The sequence below is a fragment of the Lagopus leucura genome, unplaced genomic scaffold, assembly GCF_019238085.1.
Source record: "Lagopus leucura isolate 7727_CA_CO unplaced genomic scaffold, USGS_WTPT01 Super-Scaffold_100001, whole genome shotgun sequence".
NCBI lineage: Eukaryota > Metazoa > Chordata > Aves > Galliformes > Phasianidae > Lagopus > Lagopus leucura.
The window spans coordinates 12,608,659-12,622,251 of NW_024962262.1; positions in this window are offsets into that span (position 1 = coordinate 12,608,659).

A 13,593-nucleotide genomic window follows, 5' to 3' on the forward strand; every position below is an offset into this window, starting at 1 on the left:
GGGTAGCACTGGAACTGGGTGGGCTTTAAGGTCCCTTCCAATCCAACCATTCTGTGATTCTTATGCAGCTATGGTTTAGAAAAGCAATACCTCCTAGGCCTTGGAAGGTGTCTTCGTTGTTGCTGGGAGATATGTTGTTGTTTCTTGTGTATACTTACAGGAAACTCATTGGAAATGAAAGAATTGTTTACTTCAAAAGGTTTTAGGTAGTTGTATCCCTAAACTTACCTCATGATAACTTATGAAATACTGCCCAGCTGAAGAGCAACTGAGAGATTGAGATAAAGGATGAGACTCAAGAGAGCAAATTTTTTTCACTTTTTTGTTCCCAGTAAGCTTCTGTGTTAAACTATCTTTATCTTTGTGCCAATTGTCTGCTTGCTTGCTGACTGGGTTTATCCCCTCAGCTGCAGTGCTGGCAGTGAAACAGAGGAGATGTGGTGAGGAGCCAGGAGAGGAACAGCCTGGTGAGGGCACCTGAGTGAGTGCAGTTTCTTTCTGAGACAAACAGCAGTAGGTGAGGGAATATGAAGTTCAGTCATTGGAGCATAGTTTTAAGTACAAATTAAAACTCAGAAGAAAGTGTAACTCTGAAGGTGGGCTTGATGCCAGGCTTGATGCCAATTAAATATAAATGCAGCCTGAAACTGTCTTCCAGAGAAACAGCAACTCCACAGCTATGTCATAAAAGTCTGTTTCCTTCACTGGACGATGCCTTTCTCATTAAAAAAGCCACATTGCCTTTTCTTGTCCCAAAATAGCTCAAAATTTTCTTCCTTTGGTTATGACTGTTCAGTTCTTTGTGATGGCAGGAAACTGAGTTTAACTGATGTGCTTCAGTTGTAATTTTCTGGAGACAGTTTGAGGTTCATGCACAATCATCAGGGGAAATACAGAGCTGCATACAGCAGACAGGGTTTTAGTGGTGCCTGTGTGCGTGATATCCCCCCTTCCCCACAACTACCCTGAAACACTGCAAAAAGAAGCCAAGAGCACTGCCAGCACCTACTATTATTGAACTGATCACTTCAACTGCTCAAGTAATTTACAGAGGTCTGAATTGTTTTTAACAGCTCCAAAATCCAGTCTCCAAGACAATTGCTGCAACTTTTGGTCATGTCTCCTAAGTGTAAATTGCTTTCTTCCAAGAGAAGAATGAGCAGAAGACTTGTTGAGCCTAGTACAAGGGTGGCTCTGAAAGTAATGTGCCCAAAATTATGATGTCAGCCCATGATATCAGAGGCGGTGGTATCACAACAGAGGTTGGACCTTCCCACCAATATTCCATTACATTTTGTTGCCATGTAATAGATGGCAGCAGAAGGCAGTCTGATAGAATGGACTTATTCAAGTTTCTTGCAGGATTAATTATTTTTGTAATTCATAGGTTCACGCTTGTGCACTCCTACACAGACAACTTACAGAGATTGCCACCAATATGGAAACAAACACACCAAATGCAAATAATGTTACTGTCAACACCAGAACCTGTTAGATAGATTCCATTCATCAAATATATTTTGCTATTAGCTGCCAAGTAGACAGCTGCCCTCATAGTGAAGTTTCCCTTTCATGAATTCTGTCCTTTTACTGCTAATGTTTCCTGCTAGCTTAGTAAAGATTGTGCATAATCATTTTTTTCTCGACACTTCTGCTTATTGCACTTTCTGTTTGCATGGAATTCAAGAACCCTTCATTTTATTTTATACTGCATATAGTATAAACACACGAACACTATAAACCATATGTTAAGCAGACTTTTACAGTGGAACAGCTGTCCTGGATTCAATGGATCCTGAGAGCTCAAAGGGCTCTCAGGAGCACTCACTCTAAAACTGCTGGAGCAGACTCTCAGTTTTATCATCAAACACTCAGTGAGCACAAGCCTTCTCATGGTGTAATATGATCCAGGTGTTAAGAGGAAAGCAGGATGGACTTCTGAATGGGAATGCACTGTTTCAGTGGCTGAGACTTTACTAAAAGGAAATGCTCTCTAGGCAGGAGATATTCATTGCTGCTTCAGTCCCATGATAGACCTTAACAAAAGGTGGGACACAAATTTCTATCACATATACTGTATTTTTTCTCTGTCCTAGGCCTAAGAATAAAAATAAGATGAAGTGGAAGAATAATGTGTGATGTACTGCTCGTGATTTATCCTGTCAAGCCTGTGCCAGAGCTCAGCTGAGTAGTTATGATCTGTAACCCCTTATCACCTATAGTGTTCAAGTATGAATTATATTCTTTCCAAAACCTCATAAATCCTAATTAGCCTCAACTCTGATGTCTTAGAGGCTCTGATTAAGGAGATCATAGTATCTCATCTCACTTTGCTGCAGAAGCAAAGTACAGTGTTTGAAGAACAGTCTGACATAAAGTTAATAACCTAAAAGCATCATGTTTGGACCCGATATCTTTAATTATGAAAATGCTAGTATTCCCACCTAGAAATTCATAAGAAGAAGCAGAATGGATAAAAGAAAAGCTTTTGCATGAGGAAAGTGGCAATTCAGCAATACAGTTCTTGTGGCTGTCTCTAAAATTTTTTCATATCCACGAATGTATTTCATCTTGGTGTCATTTCCTGTAGGGCAATTTGTGAGCTTGCATCTAAATTATACTCTTACTGGCCTATAATTGGAGGAGTACTGAAGGGCTTATTGCACTGCTGGTAGGAAATGTTGCCTGAAACCTGGGGATTCCACTTTCCTTTAGGCCGCTCTTTTGTCTTCCTATATCTAATGACTCTTTTAAAGACAAGGGGAAAAGAAAAGTTTGCTTCACATACACTGTTATTATTTCCTTCAAAGATAATGGTCTCTCACACTCTGCTTCCTTCCCCTCTGTTCTAAACTTGTTCTTTATACCTCCAGTCTTTACAGTAAGGGTATCAACTTGCTATGTACTTCTTCCTTGCAAACCCACACTCCTTTTTGCTTTTCTTCATATATACAAACTTACTCCACTCCTCAAATAAGTTTTTGGAGTATTATTTTGAAAAAAGAAACAGTAGAAAGAATTAAAGAATTGTCCAAATTGTCCTCCTTTTAAAGAGTCTCAATTTTTATTTTCTGCCTCTCCCTCCCCTTTTCTCTCACTAGCATACTTTCTAAGTAGAAAGTAAATGAAACCCTGATACTTCTAAAACTATTCTTTTTATTTTAATCTTCTCTTTCCCTTCCCACTGGGAAGAAGCCACCAAAGTGTGTGCCTGAAATGAAGGCATTCTTTTCACCTTTCAAGGTAATCTATTTCAAAGTGTTTTTAAAGGAAATCAGTTATTCAGTTCTGATCATGGGTATATGTAAAGTGACAAGTTAAACAGTTTTCTCCTAGGGCACAGTGAGCAACTCATGATCTTAGGATATACCTAACATTTTCCTTTGAATTTTCTGCTGGTTAAAACATCTTCCACTTCCAAAGGTGACAGCAAAACAGCAGCTGTGGGCAGTTTAACTACAGCTGAGTCTGCAGTAATGTCTTCTGCATAAATGCCTCCGCCTTACATATTCATGTAGCTTTTACCCTCTGTCTGTCTCTTCTTGACTTCAATTTCAGATCTTTGCATTGCTACACAGTTCCCCCAGGAGATGCTCTCTGTGCTTCAGAAGGATATTTGGCTTCTCTACATGCACATAAAAAGTATGCATTGTGCTGAGTGAGAAGATACTCATATCTGTGTGAAAACTGTGTTTGCTCTGTATTCCATGATTGCATTGTGAAAATATCTGAAGCCACAGAAGAGCAAGTGTTAGCAGTAGCCAGTTTAATCCCACTGCCCATACTTTTCCCTAAAAACCTTCCTCTCCACCGTGCACTCACTATATCAGACAAACACTGGGAGCACAAAACTACTGGACAATGAATTATAGAATCATAGAACCACTGAGGTTGTAAAAGACCTCCGAGATCACCTCGTCCAACCATCAGTCCATCCCCACCATGCACATTAACCACGTCCCTCAGTGACAGATCCACACAGTTCTTGAACACCTCCCGGGACGGTGGCTCCACCACCTCCCTGGGCAGCCTGTGCCAATGCTTCACCACTCTTTCCAAGAATAACTTTTTTCTAATATCCAACCTGAACCTCTCCTGGTGCAATTTAAGGCCATTACTTCTTCTCCCCAGCTATATATGTTCCTCACATCTTCAGCATTGAGCAATGCAGACATCAGGCATTAGGGATGGGGGCAGGGGAAGATTCATGCTGTCAGGCTGAAGGCAGAAGTACAGTTTGAGGTCATGTCTCCACTTTTCCCCCAGGCATCCCATAGGATGACATCTGCCATCCCCTACTGAAACACAGGCATATGGTCTCTTAGCCAGTGTCAGCAAACCGTGGTGATGGGCTTTATTTCTCCTTACATAAGTACATGACAACAGTTTTAAACTTAAAAAGTGTCATGATTTGATTCTACTTCTCCAAAGTAGCCCTTAGTTTCCATTTATCTTCTAACTTGGAAAGAATTTAGAAAACTAATGTTATTTCTTTATCTGAGTCACAACAGTGGTCTGAGAAAGAAAAAAAAAAAAGAAAGTTTAGAGGTTTTCATTTTCTCATAACAATGCACTAAACCTTCTCAAACTAAAAAAGTTACAGGGAAAATATAAAGTACATGCTTCTGCTTCCATGTAATAAAGGACAGCAATTCCTCCCAGGAGAAGAACAACTGTCCTAGATACAACAGGATTTTAGCTATCTTTCTGGCACCAGAATCTTCCCTTCTGTGCTCAGAAGCAGGCAAGGAAAGAAAAGAACAGGCACTTACAGCTCCCATGAGCTGCTGGTAGCACTGCTGAGGATGAGGGAACACAGAGTAGTATGGTCCCATGGCTTCTATGCTCCAGTTTGGTTCTGGTTTTCAGGAGCTGGTGGCTCTGCCTATCTGGAGGTATGGATTTTGATTCTCACATTTCTTTTCAACTCTGCTGTCTTATAATCATTTTCCCAACAATCTGCCTCTAATACCATTGCGAAAACGGCTTTCTTCTTCCCAATAAACACTGTCTGGTTCCAGACACTGGATGGGATTGGGATCTAAGGCTGAGCAGGCCAGAGAAGAACAATGGCCAATTAACCAGCCAGCAGTGCTGCTTTTCAACCCAGCTGATGAGTAAACAAGTGTTAAAAGTTCATGTTGCAAAAAGTGTGGAAGAATCAGATGCAATGTAAGTGTGCTCTTAACTTGAAGAGGCATTGTTGCCCAGGATTATGCTAAATGTGAATCAGTATAAAGTAGGTAAAAATTATTCTTGTTTTCACCAACACTTAAAATTGTATTGATTGCATCCAATCATAGCTTAGCTCTTTGAACAAAGGACAACATCTCAGTACACAGGAGTGCCACAATCAATTACCAGCTCTTGACATAGGTTTCAAAAGGCTATTTATAAAATGTTTACTATTATCTAATAGAAAAATATTACAAGTTCAAGACATTACCTCATTTATCGCGCTGGGAAGTTCTTATCACACAGCATCTTCCTGTTGGTAGTCTTGAAAGGATATCTTATGCTTGAGAGGAGGGAATGTCATCAGCAAAACCAGAACTCTTCATTATCTTTGATAAGAAACACAATACCTTAGCAAAGAGAGATCCAAAATTGGGATGTCCCTTGTTTCATTAGTCTGTGTACTGGGAAGGACACACGTTCTGTGAGTGAAGAAAATGTGACGGCACCTTAACTTCATCTTTGTCTATAGAGCTGGGAAGGTGCCTGGAGAATTTTGATAAAGATGAAGTCAGTTAATCTAGCTAGAATAACCAGAAACCTGGCAAGGCATTGGTAAAGAGGCAGTTGGAAAACAATTGCAGAGCAGAAAGTGTGAAAGTAGGTGGGCGTTTGACCCTTAAACAAGGTCAACCCACCACACTATCGCACAACTGAACCTGGAGATCTGGATCCATGGCCAACAAAAAGTCTGCTGGAAAGAGACTGTATCCTTTCATACATGTGCAAGGTGATTATCAGTGTGCATCTGCTCAAAGCTGCTCACCCCTGTAAATCATGAGTAAGGTAGTAACACAAGTGTTTGCAAATAGAGATTAACCTATCAAGAGCTACATGGAAGTGGTCAAGATAACAATTTCATCTGAACTGAGCACTTTCCTGTTCACCAAGAGGCAGAAATACTTTTTCAGTCCATACTTCATTGCATAAAAGTTATTTTGATTTTCTGTCAAATGCATCAAAATGCCTCGATTTTAATTCAAGTGTGATTTAATCAATTCAGTTATTCTTTTAACTGCATTTGAGTGAATCAGTATTTCTGAAACCCAAGAAAGGGTTTTACTGACTTCATAGATGCTGTTCCAGCTTGTATTTAAGTTAGCCCTAGGAGTAATGTTATTCCTCTCTGAGGTTATCAGACTGATAAAGTGACATCCACTGCAATTTTATTATTGTAGTAGCATAAAATGCAAGAAATCTGGAAGCTACCAAAACAAAACAACAACAACAACAACAACTAAAACTTATCACCTTTTTCACCCATTTTTAAATGATGAAATTATTAATTAGGTTGCCAACCATGCAACTGTGGCACTGGATCCATCTGAGCATGGTTTGGTAGCTGAGACAGCAGTGATGCCCACAGAACATTTATCCATTCCCTTTGCTCTCCTAAGTAAGGATACTCAATAAAACAGTAAAAAAAATCCAACCATACTAGTCTACACTTAAATAACAGGAAGCTCCTCCTTTATTTCAGTAGGACTAACTCACTGAGGTGACATTATAAAACCAGGCATGAAACAAGCAAAAACATCTTAATAATGACTTTATTTTAACCTAAAAGCACCATTTCTTGAGATGCAAACAGCATTCTCTCAGCAAGACATGTACAGGGAAGAGTTGTTCTTTACATTTTTTATTTGCAGTGAGTTCTTGGGTCATTAGGAAGCAAATAACTGTGCCACTGCATTCACGACCTCATCTTTAAACGGAAGGAGCTTCTCAGTATTGCCTTAGTGCAAATGATGCTCCTGCTTCCTCTCCTCTTTTGCAGACAGTGCATGGCCAGGAAGGAGTGGGAGTTACTGTTTGAGTTTGTGTACCACGCATATGCCTCAGGAGAGTCTGAAGCTGAGCCCATGGTCTCCTGATGATGCCAAGTATGGCTTAAATTCAACATGGGATGAAATTCGTGCCTCTTGAAATTTCTGAGTTCAACAAGACATGCAATTCCATAAAAAGAAAAAGAAACAACAGAAGGTGAAATGACTTGGTCCAGGATATCTGCTGTCAGAGCTGGAAACAGCCATGTACCAGAGACCTGGCTTGGAGACAGAGCTTTTTTTGGAATCATATCTGTTGTTTTTGCACCTGCATCTTCAGGATCAGTAGTCAGTGGTGTCAAAGAAAGTCCCTCTCAAGTGGGATATTCAGTGCTACCGAGAAATTTTTAGTAACTATTATAAGGTCCCAAGCCTCTGTGGATTACAATGATGGAGCCTTTCCTCTAAAACAAAGGGCAATCTAGATGTGAACTTGCACAAATGAAATGGCTTCAGAGGAGGCAAAAAGAGGAAAAAATAGGTAAATGGTGTGTTAAGCCACATACACAAAAGCACATCTCTGGGGGTGAATGCTGTCCTCCTCGATGAGGGGCAATGTGTACGCTCTGCTGCACCTGAAGACCTCAGCCGTGATTTGCTCGTTGCCTGCTCCTGAGCAAAGACCCTGGAGAGAAGGGAACTCATGGTTCTGCTTTTCTGCATCCTGCAGCAGTCTGATAAGGTCATCTACTCTCAAGCACTCTAGAATTTTCCATTCCTGCTTTGCAGCAATGGGAAAATTCAGGAGTTTATTAAACCAAGGCTTTCTGCAGCATGTTTTGCTTTCTTTCAAATTCTTCAATATTTGAGGAAAACCATTTTTCTTAGATAGTCCTTTTTTATCTAACAGTGTTTTTTGTTTTTTTTTTAAAGAGTATTTCCAAGCTGTTCTAGTAGATAGTTTATGTCAGTGACTACCTATGTAATTGGTTATCATTCCAGGTGAAGGTATGAGCTTGTGTAACACAGCTTAATCCTGCTGAAGTCCAAAGTGGCCAGTCCAAGTACTGAATATTCCAGGATACTGTTCAGTTTTTAACACTTCACCACCACGTCCTCTCTCTGTCCATGCAAGCAGTGATGATGCAATGATCAGTGCTCTGTCTGCCCAGGAAGATGGTGGAGTGACCATCCCTGGAGGTGTTCAAGGGACATGTAGATGTGACACTGAGGTACATGGTTACTGGGCATGGTGGGGATAGGTTGACAGTTAGACTAGATGATCTCAGTTGTCTTTTCCAACCTTAATGATTCTGTGATTCTATGATTCAATAATTCACACATTTTTTTTCCACCATTCAGATCAGGGCTGCATTCTCCTCTGGCAATGGCATTAGATTCTGGATGAGAATGTAGTTGTCAGAGTAAATTTGTTGCAGTACTAAATTCCTTTAGCAGTACTAAATTTCAAATTTTTCCTTTGTGCAAAGGCCAAAACAGCTTAGGAGCTGCCCACTGTGGCTAGATGGGAAATTGTTTCCATCAATTTCCCACTCTGTGATGACGACATATACTGTAACTCCAGTGCCTGACTCCTACTGCTAATTTGGGTTAGCACAAATGCGCATCTTCACAAAACCATTTGTCAACAGCAGTGTGAGGATGACAAGGCCGTCACCACGAGATGGAGATTAGTTCCGTCTTCTAAACAAGAGGATGACATCTTAGCTGGAAATGATACAAACTGAGAAAATAATACATTTTAATTTGAAAATGAGGTTATAGAGCTCTATAAAATACAGATGATTCAGGCAAACAGGGTGATGTTACACTGGCTCAACTGAAGTTCTTACAAATCATAGCTTAATATTGTAATTGGTAAATTATTTTGAATTCAGCATTGCATCTGATTTTGAAGAAAGAAGAATAGTCAGAAATTGGCATTCTCTGTATTTCCTCAGAACAGTATTGTCCTGAACAAGTTTAATTGTGACTGTACAAGTAAAAATTACAGCAGGATTAAGGCTTTTGTTGAAAAAAGAAAAAAACATCAAGTCTAATTCAATATAAAACATTTGCTGCCGTCTCTGTATTTTCTAAAATCCTCATTCACAAGATTCCCTACTGTGGATTATTCCTGAAAAGGAAGGGGATAAGACAGTAGAAGAAAAATTGTCTCCTATCTTCAGCCTGCTTCTCTTCCATCCTTTTATACTTGCTTTGCTGTAGAATTCTACAATTACTTTCTGTCTATATCATTCCTTCTTGGATACCTACATAAATAATTAACTAGATCAGATCTCTCCTGTTAAGTTCCTACACTTATTTTTTACCTTTTAGAACTCTTGATATGTTCTGTTCTCCTTATACAGTAGCACCAAAGTAGAATATGTCTACAGAAAGATACCCTGCCCTCACTCTACACTGCTTCAACAAGTAGGAACAGAAACCAAACACAACCCACAATTATTTAAACCAATCCAAGGTGAGAAAAATTCAGCCAAACCATAATTCAGTGCATGATTTCCACCCCGCTTTCCCTTTCAGCAGGAGGCTTTGGGGAACCTGCCTTTTATACAGTTGAAAATGAAAGCAGTTCTGTCCATGTACTGCATCCCCAACATCACCATGCTGGATCTCCTTAACAAAAATATCTCACTGTGCCTTAGCATCCAGCAAATCAATTTGCACCTCTCCTCTGGTAAGACCCTCTCATCCACTCATACTGTCCTCCCTCAGAGTGTGTTCAGTGCTTTGTTGTTTATCAGTGCCTTGTCTCTTCATCAGCGCTTCAACACCACCCTTGTCATCCCTATGTGGCTTCTAGGGTGGACATCTTTTTGGCTAGTATCACTGGATGGGTGGTACCTATTTGTCTGTTGGTGATGAGTTGATGGACTAGATGATCTTAGTGCTCTTTTCCAACCCTAAAGATTCTATGATTCTATTATTCTTCTACCACCAATGCTGCAAGCAAAATTGGTCAGAACTGAAGGTCTTCCCTCCACCTACCCTGTCTTCTGCCTCTGCTGACAGCAGCCACCCCACATCTGCTGTCCCTCAAATCAAGGTACACTCTAGAATGAAATGCTTGGGAGTTTTAAATCCTTAAGCAGACACCAGTTAAAGTGATTGCATCCCAAGTAAAACTTTAGGCATAAAAAATCCTCCTTGCTACTTATCAGAGCTCTGTAACTTGACCAGTTGCCATTACAGACAGAAGAATTACTCGTCTCCTTAAGTGAAAAATGAGTGTAGTTTTCTTTTTCAAACCAAAAGAGGGTGGTGGTTTATTTTATTTTATTTTATTAAGAGAAAGGTTAAACTATTGAGCTCTTCCAGCGTGGCTTGTAAAATGCAGTACTGGATCCAATGCAATATCTTGTAAAGAAAGCTGTGAATTAGAAGCATAGGAATCCAAGCAATTTCAGCTCAGTTCTCAAAAGCAACTTCTCAAGACTTATCTTGAGGAGCACATGTGGTCAGAAAAGCAGCACATTGAGTGAATGAATGAAATCAAAGTTAGTGTGGTCAAATGCAAAAAAAGAAAAAGAAAAAAAAGTAACCAAAAACAATTACTAAGTTATAAAAGATAATATCACCAAGTGCATCAAATATAGTTAAAAATATGTCACTGGCCAGGCAAAACCTGCCCTGAAAGTCTGCCCAAGCATAGATTCATTTGTTCTCCCACAAGGTGAGAACAATTCAATATTGCATGAGGGACTGGGTACAAACAAATTGACACAGTAACACTCATGGGCAGTTCTGCTTGGTTTTGTTTGTTTTGCTCATTTGTATGTACAGGACAAGGTAAGCACCTATAAACGTTTTCCTGCCAGGAACAGGAAGGGGATATTTGCTGGTTTACAGCAATCACTCACAAAGCACATCAGCTTTGATTACTGAATTTCTTCACATGGAAGATCTGCCCAGCTCCTTGCTCATGTGCTCATGCAGGCCTGCAACTAATTCTGACTGTCCATATACCATGGAAACTACCATATGGACCATGAACACACAACATCTTGCAAAATGTGATAGCTTGCATTGTCTGAAACCCTGCCCTAGCTCATCCTGCTGGAGCAAGGGGAGGTGGCACCACTAGGATTAGTCAATGAAGGCTGTGGAACAATAGAAAAAGGCACTTTCTACATCAAAATTACCCTTACAGATTGAGGTCAATTTGCTTGACTAAAGGGTGTTTTATTATCAAGGGTTGTATCTCTCCTAATCTGCTTTGTTACAGCACCGTAATATATCAACTGATACACACACATGGTAACAGAAGATTTTTCTATATTAATGTCTCTGTCTTTCCAAGGCGCACCACCCTGTATCAAGACCAACTCTCAATTTAGAAGGCTTTCCTAGAACATCAGGTCTTTTTTGAGGTTACTAATCCAGCTTATCTCTCCATCACAATAGCCACCAGTGCCTTATCTGTTCCTCCTAGCAGCTGCTGCCTAATTGGTCTCCCTAGTTCAACCTCTTACTGTAATCCTCACTATACCTCTCAACAAAAGTGCCTTTCTCCCACTCATACTCACCAGTTCTCCAGAGCGTCTGCATTGCTTTCCCTGCAATCAACCTCCACCCATGCCTGACATTTCCCAAACCTTTTTAGCACTGACAGGGTTAATGATGGAACAAAGCAGCTAGGAAAAGGAAAGGGCAAAACACCTAATTCACTTTCTTTTTTTCCAACCCCTTTTTTCGTTTTCCCTGTTTCTAAGGGTAAGATCTGCAAACCCAATTTCAAGGACTGAATGAAGTTGAAATTGCACAGGAGGGGACAATCTGTTCCAGCCCAGAAGGCAGTGGGAAGACAGTCCAAGCAAAAACAAATTGTCTGTCCCCAGTTGTAAAATGGAAGAACAATAGGATTAATCATCTTACACTTAGGATGCAAGGGTTTGGCAAACCTATCCTGACTGCTCTATTACCACTAAAGATGAAGTACTGAGACTTACACACAATGAGAAACTGTAAAAGTAGAGCAGCAAAAAGGATGCGGGGGACGCAGGAAGAAAGATTTGAAAGGCAAAATATGCAAAAGTTGGGCTTGAACACATCTGCAAAAGCGGCATGGTGATTTTCTTATCAATATTTGAAGGGTCTGAGCACCAAGGGGAGTTACCTCCTTCAGCAGAAGGGATGCAATTAGGAGCGGTGGATGAAATCACAAAGGAAATGCAAACTGCCCGTTGTGGAGGGGAAAAATCAAAGTCTGTTCATATGAAGATGCATGAGGAAGTAGGTGTCCCATTGCTTGGTGGGCAGAGAACTAGACTCTTTCAATGGAAATGTGATGCTAGCAGTTGTTCTGCTCTGCCAGGGACATTCATTAGGCCACCCAGTGGGTTTTTCCATCTGCAGCCTCAATGCTGTAGGTTAAGTGACCATGAGCTCAGGATTTATATGTGTTTATTAACATGGCACACAATTACTTCTCTGCACTGTGTCCCACAGGCTGGCATTACTTTGCTTTCCTCCGCTGCCAGCACAAGCACTGCTTCAATTATTGCTGAAAGAATGTTTTTTTAAAGCTTTTCCCATCCAGATATGGCAAATCTATCCTGGAGTTGTACTACTGTGTAATTAAGTTTAATGCATTTGAGTTGGAGGCACAAACAAGGTGGATGCTGTAGTAACAGGGCCATGATGGGATTTTTCTCCAGCTGATGACACACTGCAGAGCATTTCCAGTTCTCACATTTTGAAGCTAGTGGCTCATTTCTGTTCTTTAACAGAGAGGCTGCATATATGAGAGATGTGGAGTGAAAGCTCTTTGCTGCTTAGCTCATAAAAATCAGCTGGGTAGATGCAAAACAAGACCAACAGCTCATTCCAGAAGCCATGGGGGAGGCCCAGAAGGCAGAGTTGGGGCAGTAATTTGCTCGTTTGTTTGGACATTACAGGAATAACTGTTCTCGCTTACAGCACACATGGAAGCTGGAGATGTTACAGGGACTTGGCACAACATATCTAAACATCTCGGGTAACAACTGCCATCAGCTTGAAAGCCTGTGCCACTGATGGGTTGAGCACCAGGCTGATTTCTGGTTTGCATGACTCTGTAAAAATTAGTTTTTCATCTTCTGGGTAGTGAGGTGAATGGCACACATTTGTTTATTTTGGAGAACCACCTACCAGTGCCTGTAAGTATTTTGTGCTCGTGCCAGAAGGGACTTTAAAAAGTGATTTTGGCATCACTTCTCTTGTGGCCAAGGTAAATAGTATCCTGTAATGCATTAAAAAGAGCACGACCAACAATTCAAGGGCGGTGGTCCTCCCCCTACATTGTGCCCAGTCCTGGGTTCCCTAGTTCAAAAGGACAGGGATCTCCTGGAAAGAATCCAGTGGAGAATTACAAAGGTGATAAAGGACCTGGAGTGTCTCACATACGAGGAAAGGCTAAGTATCATGGGTCTATTCAGCCTGAGGGAGGATCTGATAAATGTTTATAAGTAACTAAAGAGAAGAGGGAAGCAGATGGATGAAGTCAGACTCTTCTCGGTTGTGCATAGCAGTAGGACAAGGAGTAATGGCCTAAAAGCATAGGAAGATCCATACAAGCATGAGGAAAAAC